Source organism: Mus pahari, chromosome 9 (genome assembly GCF_900095145.1).
Source record: "Mus pahari chromosome 9, PAHARI_EIJ_v1.1, whole genome shotgun sequence".
NCBI classification, from domain to species: domain Eukaryota; kingdom Metazoa; phylum Chordata; class Mammalia; order Rodentia; family Muridae; genus Mus; species Mus pahari.
The window spans coordinates 41639872-41655040 of record NC_034598.1 but is presented as its reverse complement, the minus strand read 5'-3'; the positions used below and the strand labels follow the sequence as shown (position 1 = coordinate 41655040).

At 49.5% G+C, this 15169-nt stretch overlaps 1 protein-coding gene across 11 annotated transcripts in view; it reads left to right on the top strand.

Moving 5' to 3' along the window:
* Pcbp3 (poly(rC) binding protein 3) overlaps window positions 1–15169 on the top strand; it is a 268573-nt gene that overhangs the window by 58689 nt on the left and 194715 nt on the right. For 7 of the 11 annotated variants that reach the window (XM_029542530.1, XM_029542529.1, XM_021204315.2 and 4 more), the window contains exon 1: window positions 11304–11462. The exons of 2 other annotated variants lie outside the window; for them this stretch is intronic. The gene's annotated coding sequence lies outside the window, so the exon portion shown is untranslated. Of the gene's footprint in view, window positions 1–11262; window positions 11463–15169 lie in introns of those variants that run through there. 2 more of the 11 variants (XM_021204317.1, XM_021204316.1) reach the window with 1 other exon arrangement.

Below are 15169 nucleotides of genomic sequence, written 5' to 3'. Positions count from 1 at the left end.
AAGGGGAAGAAGGGGAAGGGGAAGGGGGAGGGGGAGGGGGAGGAGGAGGAGGAGGAGAAGGAGAAGGAGAAGGAGAAGGAGAAGGAGAAACTGACCAAAGTTGACTTGGGAAAAGAAAGGGTTTATTTCACCTTATGCCTTCAGGTCCCACTCTACCTTTGAGGGAAGTCAGGCAGTTCCTCAAGGTAGGAACACGGAGGCAGGAGCCATGGAAGAATGCTGCCTACTGGCTTGCTGTAACTCCACAAGTTCTTGTCAGGATGGCAGTGCAGACAAACAGTTTCACACAGTGGTTCAGACTCCAGAGAGCTCAGAGGAACTGGAGAGGCAAATGCTGTCCATTCTAGCCTGGCTCAGGGTCTGGAGGGTCACATACTTTGAACAGGGGCAGTTGAGCCCAGGGGAATGGCTTCAGTCTTGTGTCTTTGAGAGCAAGTAGCAAGTTCTGGAAGAATATAAGGCAGAAATATTGCACTTGCATTTGTATACCATGAGATGCTATGTCAGCTGTTCTGTGATTCCTTTCCTTCACCTTTGCCATGATTAGGGTGATGGGTCCATCTGCAGGGGGAGGCAGCTCACTATTGGGGACTCAAGCAGTTCTGCCTGGGTAAACGAGAGCCTTCAGATGGGAGCTGCTATATGCCAAGTACTGGTAATGCAGGTCTCTTCATTTGACTCTCCTGCTAGCCCCCAAACCAGACTTCACTCTTTCCTGTTTTATAGTTGGGGGCTCAAGGAGGGGTGTGGGGGGGCGGGGGTTCTCCTCACAGACTCCTCAGGAAAATAAATGAGTATTGCCATCTATGACTGCAGCCAACTGCACTTGTTTCGTAAGTCTCTTTTGATAGTGTGATGGTGTGAATATGCTTGGCCTAGGGAGTGGCACTATTAGAAGGTGTGGCTCTGTTGTAGTAGGTGTGGCCTTGTTAGAGTAGGTGTGGCCTTGCTGGAGTAGGTGTGTTACTGTGGGCATGGGCTTTAAGACTCTCATCCTAGCTGCCTGGAAGCCAGTGTTTTCCTAGCAGCCTTCAGATGAAGATGCAGAATTCTCAGCTCCTCCTGCACCAGGCCTGCCTGGATGCTGCCATGCTCTCACCTTGATGATAATGGACTGAACCTCTGAACCTATAAATCAGCCCCAATTAAATATTGCCATTATAAGATATGCCTTGGTCATGGTGTCTGTTCACAACAATAAAATCCTAACTAAGACAGATAGTTTTTTTTTTAACTCTTTTGGGGGCTAGGGGTAAGGTAGGTACTAGAGTTCATACCTGGCATGCTCAAGACTCTAAGTTCAATTCCCAGTAAAACGTACATGCACACACACACACACACACACACACACACGTGCCTAATTTAATTGCATGTAAATTAAATTCTTTAGTCTGATGGCATTTATTGATTTATTTATTTATTTATACTCAGCCAGCCTATCACATGACTTGGTCTCTTCAAACATATGTGATTTATTTAATGGAAGATACAAAGTACAGTGTCAAGCATACCCAAACTGAAGCAAGGTTGAGATGAAAATGAAGCAGTTCAAAAACTTCTACCTATTTAACAAAAAAAATAAAAAAAATAAAAAAAAATAAAAAAATACGTGGCGTATGCAATTTAACACAATTACTAATTTAAAGTTACCAATTTAAAATTAGTAATTATGGTCCTATTTTAGGAGGCTGGTGTGAATGAATATGCTCTATTATTTCAAACACCTTGGTTTAGAACCTCATGGAAACTGTGATTCCAAGGGTCCCATCTAAGACGCTTTGCTTCAATAGCTGGCTGTCAGAGCTAAAAAGAACGTCTCAGAAGAATATGCAAATCGAAAATGTAAAAAGTGTGTTGCTGGCTGTACTTCCAAAAACTCACAGTATTCTTTGCTCAGACCATCCATCAATTATGCAAAGGCTTTTTTGGTGAAGTTCGGCTGGTAAATTTCCATCTCCCCTGCTCCCCTCACCCCTCATCCCTCATCACAGTCCTAGCGTGCTAACCGGAAAGCACCAAAATCCTTCCTATGGAAGGGTTTTTGGTCCCACATCTTAAAATGAACAAGTATGACAGTCATTTGTTACAGGGCACAGATTTAACAGATTTTAGAAACAATGTCACATGACATCAAGCACAGTTCTGGATGTCTCTTATCATGATGCCGTTGCATCATCTCTCCATTCTCTGCAGGGCAGTTCCGTTTTCCATTGATTGTAGAAAGCTTCATGTTTACATAGAAGGAGCAGATCGCATATACAAGAGCTCCAAAGTTCTGCTGGCTCTGCCTGCTCAGGAAGCTGGGGTGCTAGGGCTTTGTTCCTGCTCTGCCTTCTGATACAGAAGGTGAGGGGTAGCAATAGCCTCCGTGTCTGCTCTAGTCTTCCTTCCAGGGGCTGTGTGTGCCTGTAGTGGTTTGAATGTGAATGGCCCCCCACAGAGACCTGTGATTCAACACTTGGTCTGTAGAGAGTAGCACTATTAGGAGGTGTGGCCTTGTTGGAGGAAGTGTGTCACAGTGTAGGTAGACTTTGAGGTCTCTTATGCTCAAGCTATGCCCAGTGTGACACAGTCTGTCTTCCGCTGCCCGCTGATCAAGCTCCTTCAGCATCATGTCTGCCTGCATGCTGCCACGTTTCCTGCCACGATGATAATGGGCTAAACCTCTGAAACTGTAAGCCAGCCCCGATTAGATGTTTTTCTTTATAGGATTCGCCTTGGTCATGCTGTCTCTTCACAGCAACAAAACCCAAACTGAGACGACGCCCATGTTCAAGTGCCTGTGTTGTGTGTGTCTTCTAAAGCAGACTGTCTACTTTGTGAGGGACCATTAGCTACAGATAAGGAATCTGTAAACACCATTCTCCAGCATCCATACCTAGAGCATCTGTCGCCAGGCCTATGGAAGTCCTCTCAGAGCTCTTCCTCTGCCCCAATTTTGGCTCTCCCTTGCAGCTCAAGACAGAGGCCGAACCACTGTCTCTACCTAGATTCATATGTTCCTTGATAGATCCTAGCCTGAGTCCCTAGACCAAGGCCTGGCAATTGAGCAAGCACACTATCCAAAGACTGAGTAGCCCCTCCCCTGGCCTGTGGCTGGCTGGAGGTGGGCTGCTTCCGAGGAGTGGTGGAGAGGCTTGGCTAGGCGGGTCAGCCCTTAGGAAAGGATAGGGCTGGCACGGGAAGTGGAGAGATCTGGATCATCTGCAGGGAGGGACAGTCTGTGGCTCTAAGGAGTGGACACAGGCCCACCTCCTGACAGTGAGGAGCTCTAGTCAGTTAGCACTGTTGGGCTCTCGCAAGCAGACGTGGAAGAGAAGTTCTATGGATTCATCCTGCACCCAGCCTAAACCGGCATGTTTCCTTTCAAATTCTCCATACCGGTCACTGCCTGTTTAGCTGCCGGTGGCTGTTCACACTCATACAGTCTGAAGCAATTTATGCAGGGGACCCTGTAAATGACCCTTTGCATGTTGTGTCAGCTTTGCACTGCTCTGACCAGACACAAGGCGCAATCAGTTTTGAAGGAGCAGAGCTGGTGTTAGGGCGATGGCTAAGTCAGTAGAGTGCTTGCCTATAAGCTGTAGGTCTGGAGAGCAAATCTCCAGTACCTACTCATAAATAAAAAAAAAAAAAAAAAAAAAAAAAAAAAAAATTGGTATGAAGGTGTATGTCCATGATCCCATTGTTTGGGAAATGAGGACAGGAGCGTCCCTGGACTCAGTGACCAGCCAGCCTATCTGGATTGGTGACCTCCCAGGTTCAGTGAAGAGACCTGTCTCAAAATTAAGGCAGAGGGTGGCTGGAGCCTGCTCTTCCAGAAGACCCGTGATCCGGTTGCAGCATCCACATGGAGGCTCGCTCCAGTTCCCAGGGAGTCTGACTCCCTCTTCTGGTCTCCGTGGGTATCAGGAATGCACACGGTGTAAGCAAATACATAGAATAAGATAAAATGAAATTAAATATTAGAAAAGAAATCAAGCGGAGAGTTGGTGAGATGGTTCGAAGGGGCGAGCCGCAACATGGTCCTCGGAACCAGCATAAAGTTAGAAGGGAAGAAAGAACTGGCTCCACACAAACTGTCCTCGGATCCCCACAGATCCATGGCCCGTGTGCCCACACACCGCTCAGATACACGCAGTAAGTTAATTAAATTAAAAAAAAACCAAAAAACAAAAAACAAGATGGAGAGGGACTGAAAAAGACCTCTCCTGTCCACACGCATCTACAGGACACTGCACATGCACACAAACACACGAACGTGGACGCACACAAGGTCACGGTCGGAAAGCTCACCCTACGGCTTCTGAAATCACATCGTCCTTTGGGCCTCAGCTCCTTTTGCTTGGGTCACTTTCAGGGATCACTTCAGAGACGGTCTGTAACACATTCTTAGTCTTTGTATTTGAATGATGGTTTAGCTGGGCGCGTGGCATGGGCGGCTACCTTCTCAGCTGTCAATCTACCAGGTGCCTAGCTCCCTCCGTAGCTTCGCTCTTTAGCATGATCACCGCCGTCTCCACCTTTTTTTTTTTTTTTTCTTCCCACTTCTTTATGCTTCCAGCTCAGCCCACGTTTCTGAAAGCAGACAGGAAGGAGAATTTGATAAAGTCTTTTATTGGGTTTAATGCAGCAGTATTGTGAGAGACAGCAAAGGGAAGTATTTCCCAGCACACTCAGGGAGCTGGAGAAGCCTGCTTATAAAGCTCGAGGCAGGTTAGCAGGATCTATCAGCTGTTCGCTGTGGACCAATCACAACCTTGTTTCTTAGGGCTAACCATTGTGTTTAAACCAATCAGCTTCTTGCTGTTTGGCACCAATCACAGTCCTGGATGCGTTTGGTTTTGGCCAATCACAGCCTGGCCTGTAGAGGTTGCAGTGATCCCTCTAATAGAAAACGGGGGCGCGGGGGCGGGGCGGGGCGGGGCGGGGGGGGCGGAGCAATTCTTGGTTTTGTTTTTTTTGTTTTTTTAAAGGTAGAAATGCTTGCAGAATGATGTAGGGTTGCGGTAGCAAAAAGACGGGGCATACGTTGTTTCAGACAGCCTGGGAGGAGGTTACATATCGCCCTGGCAATCAGCTGTGATTGTTGTAAAGTTGTGTTAAGGCCTCTGAAGGATGTTTAAGATGGCTGGGTTGGTATATGGGTAATCAATCTGACTGGCTGTGAGACTGTTCCTTATTTTGCAAAAGGGAATAAGGGAGAGACCAGTAGCTGCTAACTATGGAGTCAAATTGCCCATCTCCACCATCTTTGCTTATTTACAGGAAAATATATTTCAATAGGAGTGCTTATGACATAAGCTTAAGCATTAAAAGTGATTTTATTTTTCACCCTGAGATGTGGTCTCACTATGTAGTCTTGGCTGGTCAGGACTTTGCTAGATAGAACAGGCTGGTCTTGAACTCGCAGAGATTTACCTGGCTTTGCCTCTTAAATGCTGGGATTAAAAGTGTGTGCCATCATGGCTTCTAATCTTAATAGATTTTTAGCAATGTTTTAACAATGCTTTCTTTGTACCTGCTCAGTGCCCCAGGGAAAGTCAGGTGCCCTGTATCTTAACACGCCTGAGGAGCTAGTGTCGCTGATCTTTCTGGGACCCGAGATAGAGGGGGTTGGAGTTATCGAAGAGTGGAAGAGTAGTGGAAGGTGCTGAGGATACTGACTGGCCAGGTGGTTGTCTAGCAGTTTGTGCGTGCATGTGTATGTGTGTACATGCGTCTTCTCAGGAGGGATTCCGACCCCAGGTTCTGAGCTGCAGCAGATGACATTGAGGCCTGGGAATAGGAAGCCGAGGATAAGTGCCTCCTCTGCCACTTGTCTCTTTAGGAACTGAGTAGAGGTCAGCAGCAGAGGGACGCGAGGCTATAAGACTAGGGTTCTAGGGTCTCTGGTGCTGCCCAGGTCCTTGAAGGGCTGGAGGCAGCGGTGAATGTCACGTGATCTCCACCTTCGATACGGAGGAGGAAGCTTCCCTATAGCTCTTTCTTCAGATGTGAGTCCAGAAAGGGAATCAGGGGGAAAGCCTGTAGATTTATTTTGTGTATGTGAGCATACCATCACTGACTTCAGGCACATCAGAAGAGGGCATCGGATCCCATTACAGATGGTTTGTGAACCACCATGTGGTTGCTGGGAATCTTAACCGCTGAGCCATCTCTCCAGCCTGCCTGTAGATCTCTTAATGGTTTGTGTTGTTGCCTAGCCTCGTTGATGGGGGTCAGACAAGTTCCTATTGGCTAGGTCAGGATCCTGAAGGCATGGACTTGCTGGATCCAAGATCATTGTGATGGGAATTTTAAGTGGGAGAGAAAGGGAAGACTCCCTAGGCTCCCAGTGTGTTCCTTCCCTGTGCGACCTGTTCTCCCTGCGCGTAACTTTCCCTTTTTCAAGGCTTATTTTTTCGTCATTCATATTGTTGAACTTTCGCCTTAAACCTTCTCTGGAGACCATTGATTATGAGGAAGTAGCTTGTACCCACACTTATGGAGAAAATTGGTAAAGTTTTGGTAGGGTTGGACCTCTTCCCGGCCACCTTCTATTATAGGGATCGTCTGAATAGTCCCACGTGTTTAAATCCTCCGTGGCTATTAGAGACGATCACATCAGTTGAAGTCTAAGGGGACTCTAATTTTAAAAAGCAGCATGTGAGAGTGAAAGTCTGTTCTGACCCTTAATTGCGTGCAGGTAAATCAAGGTCACGCATGGCTCTTGCCCTCTCTGGTCAGCTCAGCCTCTCCTCAGGATCTGGAGCCTGAAAGCATCGCATTTCCCTTCCGGTATCTTTCTAATTACCTAGTGGACGTTTGGGGCCAGGGAGGGGTGGTGGTGGAGGATGGTGGGTGCCACGGGGCTCATGACTAAAACAGAGAGTGGTTCTAATTTTAGTCTTAATGGCGCCAGTTGAGGCACAGAGGAGGGGAGGGGTGTTTGGCTGCCTTTGCACTGAAAGTCTTCCCGAAATAAAGCCCCGCTGACCCCGGGGGCTCTGCTGCCACGTGGCATGCACGGAGACTCAGCTTTTCTCCCATTTACACAAACACACCAGAAACCTTGCTTATAAAAACGATGAGACTGGAACTGCTTGACTGAGTGAGGAGGGGGCCTGTCTGTCTGTCTGTCTGTCTGTCTGTCTGTCTCTGCTTGCCTCTCTCTGTCTTTGTCTCTGTCTCTCCCTGTCTCTGTCTCTCTCCAGCAGTGATGCAGGCTCCGGGGCCTAAGAAGTCTCTATTTCAGAGGTACTGCTTCAAGGCGGGCTGCGGATTCACTTGTCTCTGGGAGTGAGTGCCGAGAGCCGGAAGACAGCACTAGCTGTCGTCCACTGGGGACAGAGAGTTGTGCTACCCAGGTCCTTTCCACAATTGGATGTTGGAAGCTGCACGCGAGTCACCCATGGACAGGTACATTAACTTGTACTGGTCATGCACATAGCCAGCCATTTTTTTCCCTCTCCCTTTAAGGTTTCCTGCTTGGCTGGACCCATGTTCCTGACCCTGATACTCTTTCCTTGCCTGAAGAAGAAACATCCAGCAAAGCACAGCCACTTGCAGGCAGTAGTGCAGTGCTGGCCCCTAGTCCTTTGCTCACTGCAGATTCCTCTAGGACTGGGACCGGAGGAATATGGGAAGGTAAAAGGTGACCAGAGCCATCTCAGGATGCAGCAACCAGGAACTTTCACAGAACCATGCTCTGGAAGGAGGGAGACACAAGCTACGACACGAGCTGTGAGAGAAGATTGTGTCTGTGAGAACTGGAGGCTCTCTCTGCCTTTTCCCTGGAGGTCTCTGGGTGAATGTGGCTTCAATTCATGTTGCTATCCACAACTTGACCATATAACTAGCTGGGGGCCCCTGAGTGTGTGTGTGTGGGCAGCCTCTGTAGCACTCCATCCCAGGTCACAAGGACGGGATCCTGTCAAGTGAGGGCAGCATGTGGCTTTCGCATGTGGCTGTTGCCTCTCACACGGGGCAGTGAGGCAAGATGAGAGAGCCCCCAGATTGGCCCTCTCAGTAACAATCAGATTCAGGATTAACCAGGTTAAGTTAGACGAGGCAGGGCTAGGACTCAGTCTTGACGATGGTGATGGTGGTGATGCTTATGATTATGATGCTGCTGGTGATTGTGGTTCTCTAACAGGCTATCCAATACAGCACTGGCTTCTTGTCTTTTCATTTTCCCTATACCCCCTCCAGGTCCCAGAATTCTCTAAGAGCAGCCTGCTTAGCTCAGGCAGGTTTTTTTTTGAGAGAGCACAGCAGCTGTCTTGGTGAAGGGAAGGAGTTAGTAGTAGAAACAGCTAGAGATGCGTCCCTCAGCCAGAGGGGCTTAGCTGCACAGCTTCTCTGGTTTTCCACTAGGTGAGATGTCTGCTCCTGTTCCTGGCCTAGTGCAGAGGCTGGTTCTGATGGTCCGGTGGGTCCTTTGCTGCAGGAAGGCTCGGCAAGGAAGTGGAGTCCAGCTGAAGGTCAGCAGAGGCCACTCCAGGTCCTGCCCCACACTTTGTCCCTCTGCTCTCTGCCCACCCGTAGTTCTGACAGCCGGAACAGGAGGGGCTGCAGCTGTTGAGCTGGTGTGGGCTTGGGCTGTGTTCCACCAGGGTGGAGGGGGGCAGGGAGGAGGCCTGCTTGTCTCAGAGGAATTGACATTAATTACCATCGTGACTGCTTTCTGTGTGTAACTATTTTACCGGCACTTTGCGCCATTTAATGTGGAGCTAAAGGGGGCCTCTACACCCACCCCTCCAGATGTCCCAGCCTTTGGAAACTGTGGTCCCCCAGCTCTCTGGTGGCAGGGACATGTGCGGCAATCTGGAGGACCAAGTGCTCAGAGACTTCCTAGGGCTTGGTCTGACATCACAGTAAGCAGATGATAATTACAAGGTTCCTTTGCTCCCCACTCTCCACACCCCAACAAGACACCATGGAGTTATTTATAAATGCAAGCCCCTGGGTGCACTTCTCCTGGGAAGGACCATGCTGACAGCTACTGGTAGTGCTAATGGAAGGCAGGAAGCCTGCGTTCGGAGGGGATGCGGGACGTGTGGAGGGAGGGTAATGGGTCAAGCAGCTGCCACACAGCCAAGGGGCGGGGCTGCCTGCCCTAGCTCTCAAAGATCTGCTGGGATACGGAAGGAAGAGCCTACTCGATTGTCTCTCATGTCAAGGGTGGGGCTCCGAGATGAACCGCTTTTTCTCTTCCCAGGGTTGGCAGGAACTGGAAATAATTGAAAGTTGTTAGGGTCCAACATACTGCCTTGAAAACACTATCATTACTCTCCTAATGACTAAGTGTGTCTTCCAGGAGGAGATGTAGGCAGCTGAGCCCTCCCCCCTCAACCCCACGGCTCCTGGAGAGTAGAGTAGGAGGCTGGCAACCTGTAATCTGGAGAAGGGGGGTGTGTGTGTGTGTGCTTCCACAGAGCCTGATGCAGCTCCAGCCTCCAGAATCACTGTGCAGAGCCCAGGAGGCCGATGGCCTGAGCTGGTCCTGAGGACACTTGGCATCTTAGTTCAAGTCCTGGTTTAGGTCTGGGTACTGCTGCTGGATTCAATGTCAATCCCAGGGGAAATCCTTGTCTCAGGGACTCCTAGCATGCTACCTGACGTACCCTCCTCCAAATGTCTGTCCTCCTCTCTACCATAGCATAGGGCTAAGGTGTAGTAATGTGCAATAAGGCTGCCCATATGCTCTCTCGATTCTCCAGGTAAAGACTCGTGGTTTGCTGCAGCTGGACTTAGTTTCTGGGTAAGGCTTTTGACAGCTCCTGCTTGCCCAGACCCAGGCCCTTCCTTTTCAGAGGTTGTCATTGAATCACACAGGCTATGTTTGAAGACAAATAAGAGCACACTACTTTCAGAGTCATCTATCCCAAATGACTACTGTATATGTCTGATATGGGGGACCAGGACTTTTGCCCTTAGAGTGGATTCCAGGACATCATACCCACAGGACTCTGGGCATTCCCAAGAGCTACTTGGTTACCATGATGAGGCTTCAGAACTACAGAGTCTTCTTGACTATACCATAGATATCATGATTGGGCTGAGGGGACAGAGCTATGTATACACCCCTTTGCATATATCATCGGCACCGAAGTGAGTCATTGGTGGGTTTGAGGCTCAGGGCTGGATGAGTTTTGTCATCTCAGCTAGAATGTCACCCTCAACCCACTTCTCTGCTCACCCATCTGTTCATATGACAACAAAGAAGCAACCCTGTTTCCCAGAGATGCTTCTCGAAAGTCTGGAGGTGAACACGTGGATCACTCTCTCCACCTGTGAAGGGCAAAGATCGATTCCCAAGTCCAAAGAGGCCTTCTCTGGCTGGTTCAGGTCGCTGCAGGAAGCCAGGAAGGATGACCCTGGGTTCGTGGGTATCTAGGTACTGATGGAAGGCAGGGTTCCCAGCACTCACAGCTTCTACCAGTGCTGGGATTACAATGTGGCCTGGTTCCTTTACCTTCGTGTTGTGCAGAAAGGAATAAGCCTAAGGTAACAGAGAACAATCAGATGAAGGAAGTTTAGTCCGATGAAAACGATAGTTAATTGACACAAAATAGAGCAGGACACCTCTGAGGAAAGGTGCACAAAAGATAACAACAACAATAACAACAACATGATATGTTTTCCAACAGCCACTACCACAGCCAGTTTTTCCATCGGCTTTGAATCACTTGTGGACAGGTGTGCAGGCCCAGAACCTAGACACAAGTTTTGCAGTCTGGGCTGTGTTGGCTAGCAAAGGCTCCCAAGCAGAGAGGGGCACCCCGCGAAGGGCTGTGGGTCCAACTGACCGCCCTAGAATATCAGCGCGCGCGAGACTGGGTGTCTGCAGTCTCCCGCTAACCGCGTGTGCCAAACACTTGCAGATGATCATACTGAGATGCAGGCCCCGCAGCCATCTCACAACCAAGCATCCACTCCCTTCCCTCTAGCCTTCTGGAGGCCCCGCCCCAGGACCGTCCCAGGCCCCGCCCGGTTCTGCTCCTGCCCAGGCCCCGCCCGTGCTGTCCCCGCCCCCGCCAGTTGACTAACCTTCCCAAAAGCCCCGCCTCCTCCCAGCCCCAGCGTGGGGCCCCGCCCAACCCTAACCGCCCTTCGACGCTAAACGGCTTCTAGCCGGAGAGCTTTCCGCGCTCTGATTGGCTGTGATGGTCACCGTTTCGCAGCTCCATTGGCTCCCGGCGCCCGCTTTCTCAGGCCCAGCCCTTGAGCGGGGGCGGGGCCAGAGGCGGCGGGCTGCGCGGGAGTGGCTGGCTGAGCGGAGGGGGCGGGTCCTCGCCGCGCGCAGTGCTCCGGCCAGAGCTCGAGGCGCTGCTTACCGTCGCCTGAGCAAGGAGACGCCGCGGCCGCCGCTGGGTCGCCTCGGGCTTCGCGTCGCGCCGTGTACGCCTCCTCTGCCCCACCCGATCGGCAGCATAGGCTCTACCTGGTCCGCGGCCTCCCTGTCCGCGGCGGGGCAGGTGAGTGAGTGGCGGCGGGTTGAAGTGTGTGGGGGAGTCCAGCGCGGAGGTAGCTCGCATGCCGCGTCCCAGGCCGGCCGAGACCCCGCCAAAGGCCAGAGGACCGGACAGTTCGCAGTCAGAAAACTTCATTCGAGCTGGGGTGTTGGGGATCCTGGGGGAAGGGTTGAGGTTGGCGATCTCAGTACTAGGGCCGGGACCCTAGGCTGAGGCGAGGGTCCCAGGCTGAGGCGAGGATTCCAGGCTGAGGTGAGGGTCCCAGGCTGAGGGCGGAGGTCCTGGGAGAGAAGATGGGGGTACCAGGCTGAGGGCGGGGGTCCCGGGCTGAAGGTGGGGGTCCCAGGCCGAAACCAAGGTCCTAGGCTGAGGGCGGGGATCCCAGGACTGAGTACAGAGCTCTGAGGGCTCAAGGCTGAGGTTCCAGGGCTTAGTGCAGAGTCTCAGGCTTAAAGCAGGGTGGGGGTGTCCCAGGCCAAAGCAATGGTCGGAGGACTGAAGGTGGGGATCCCAGAGGCATGTGTACCATGCTGAGCAAAGGGTCAAGGAAAGCAGCTTCCCAGGCTGAGACTGGGGTCCTAGGCTGAGGCAGGAATCACTTACTGAGAGAGAGGGAAAGTGTGGGGCCGAGGGTTGGGCTCCCCGAATAGAGTGGTTCTTGGTAGCCCTTGGCTTGGAGCTGGTGCCAGAGCAGGGTCCTAGACAGAAGTTTCCAGCGAGGGGCTCAGTCTCCGGCTCTGCGTGGTCTTTCCCGTGGTTCCTGGATTCAGGCACGGCCTAGGGTCCTTGTGAAAGTCTGATGGTAACTGGCCCTGGCCTACGTCGGGGGTCGGGGGAGAGCCACTCAGGAAAACCCAGGCCTCTTTACTCCCTCCCCAAATCCAGAAGTTGTTAGTGGACACATTACGCTGCAGGCTTTTGGGTCAACACACAATAGCTGTGGTCTCACTGGGACTTGTGAGGCGTAGACGGATGTCTTGTGATTGAGACGAGCTGGGGAGGAAAAAAAAAAGGAAGCCCAGAGGATGGATGTGGGGCGAGGGCAGGGTGCGGCCTCTTCTCTCCCCTCCACCGCAGTCTCCGGTTTTCTTCTTTGCTCTCGGTTCTCCTCAGGTTTTCCCGCACCATCCATTAGAGCTTAAACAGGTAGACTAGACAGGCACCGGCTCTCTCTCTCTTTTTTGATGGCTGTATTTTCTGTTTTGGGAAAGAGGTGTGTTCCAGAACTATTTCTTATTGTTTTCCCGAAGTGTTTTGTTTAGTGGAAGTGTGAAGTTGTCTGGCTTCTTATTCTGCACTATGTTGTTAGTATAGGAGAATTTTAAGTTAATGGAAGGTGGGCCCCAGGATTGGCTATTTTCTTTTTACTTTTCTTTGTAGCACTATGGACTTTTAAATCTCATTAGCTTTGCATGTGAACGGATGGCACTGTAGGTCGAGAAGGGTTTTTAGTGCCCAACCAAAAGGAATCCTGGGTGCCAGAGCCTTGGAGAAAGACCCTTTGAGGCCAGACTGCAGAGCTAGCATACAGACTCTCCCTCTCAACCCATTTCTCTGACACAGCCTTCCTGAAATTTGGTTTGTGTTCTGATGCAAACTTGTGTCCCATTTCTCTTCTTTGGACTTAACTGTGATTTCAGTTCCAGAAGAACTGCAGGCTGTGTCTTACAGAGAACTGACCCCCAGTCCCCACAACAAAGACAGGTCATTATTTAACATCTGATATGACCATTTTGCTCCAGAAAGGAGTGTGTATAGATCAGTATTCTCCGGAGATGGCTGGAGGATCTCCACATGTGGTCTTGAGACTTGAGGTCCTTCAGCAAGCTCCATCTTCTAGCTACAAGTTCAGCTGAGGCCTTCCCTTCTCTCCATGGCTTCTCCTGCTTGTGTGTAGGTACCAATATTAACACGATGAATGTTCAGGCACACACTTTGGAATTTATATAACTTCATGCACACAGTCAGAGCTTAGTATTATAAAGCTTGGGAAAAGAAGTTTCCAGGTTGGTGAGACGGCGTGGCGTATAAAAGCACTTGCCTTGTATGCCTGATGATCTGAGTTTAGTCCCTGGAACCCTTGGTGGAAAGACTGACTTGATTCCTGAAAGTTGTCCTCTGGCCACCATCTCTCTCCTCGCAGGAGCACTTTGCCTTGTCTGTGCGCACATGCGCGAAGACAGACTCACTCAGTAGTCAGATAAGTTTGTTAGAAACAGGGTCTTTAGAATGGAAAAGGTCAGACACTGATCTGGAATTCAGAGCTGGTGTTGCCCCAGTAATGTTCTTTTGTAGGTAGAAGAAAATTCTCATAGATTTATGATGAGTTTTCCAGCTTTTTATAAAGAAAAAAAAAAGCACACAAGGTACAACACACACGGTATGGTTATATCTTGTCATTTTTGAGTCAAGAATTGTTCTGTAGCCCAAGTTCCAAGCACGTCACTGTGAGACAGCATTATCATCTATAAAGTTTTTCACGCTCAATAATTTCACGATTGAATTACAAAATAATCCTAAAAAAAATCTTATAACATTCTAAAGTTTGTGATTTTAAAGTTTGTTGAGCCATGTTTATGGCTATTCTTGGCTTCATGTGGTCACTGGGACACAGGTTAGACATGCCTGAAACTTGAGATCTTCCTATCTCAGCCTTCCAAATGATGAGACTGTAGGCATGTACCACTGAACCAGGCCTTGTTAGCTGTTTTAAAGAGGCTGTCCTTTCCACCTCGATGGAAACCAGAGAGCATACCATGTGTGTAAATTGTAAAAGTTCCATCAGGTCCTTGGAGCGGTTCAGACAATAGAGGTTGGATTTTGTATCCATTTCTGTGAGGTCTGGATCTATACCAGTGTGTCCGGGGCAAAGTCATTTCCGTGTGCACAGAAACCTCAGAGCTTTATTGTAAATGAGATGTCTGAAAGAAGTTGGTAGATGTATGTTGTATATATCCTTGGTGAAGGAGACGAGTGCTTTGGAATATAATAAAAACACCTGCTTACACATTGAAATTGCTAAGTATTTGCTGGAATGCTGTAGATTTTGGGGTAGCCTTTAGCCTCTATAGTGAGGACTCTGGCAAAAATGTGAACCCGCTGTCCATGGTACTGAAACAGATTTCTCCTCCCCCTGCCCCCCTCCATTCCTGGTTTCCTTCAGACTTTCTGTTCGGTGAGAATGGATTTTGGAATTATATTTAAAGTAATTTCAGAATTTACATTATTAAAGAAAAAGTGGGCAGGCTAGCTTTGCTGGGTTTGAATAATAGATGCCATTTAACAAACAAGTGTCTCTCATTTTAAAAAGATATATGTTTTTCTCTCTAGATGGGGAGTTTTTGGCTAGGGATGTCAAGTAATGAGCATTGAAATTAAACAAGTGTCTGTCTTCTTAATAACTAACATCAAACAAAAACGGGCCCTTGATTGCAATATGTACAGGTATCTGTTCTCAGGGCAGCGTGTCCCTAAACAGTGCCACTTGTAACACCCTCACACCTCTCTCAGCCTTCCCTGGAGAGAGGCTGAGAACGTGAGTCTTGGTGATTGTCAAGCATTCACTTCATGGTGAGCAACATCTAATGTTGTGTGTATAACTTTGAGGAATGTAAACCATTCCGGATAAAGTCTTTATTTCTCTTGTGGGTAATGTTGGTTACTTTTAGAATTGTTCCATAGGTTAGTGGTAAGAAATGATAGGTGTCACT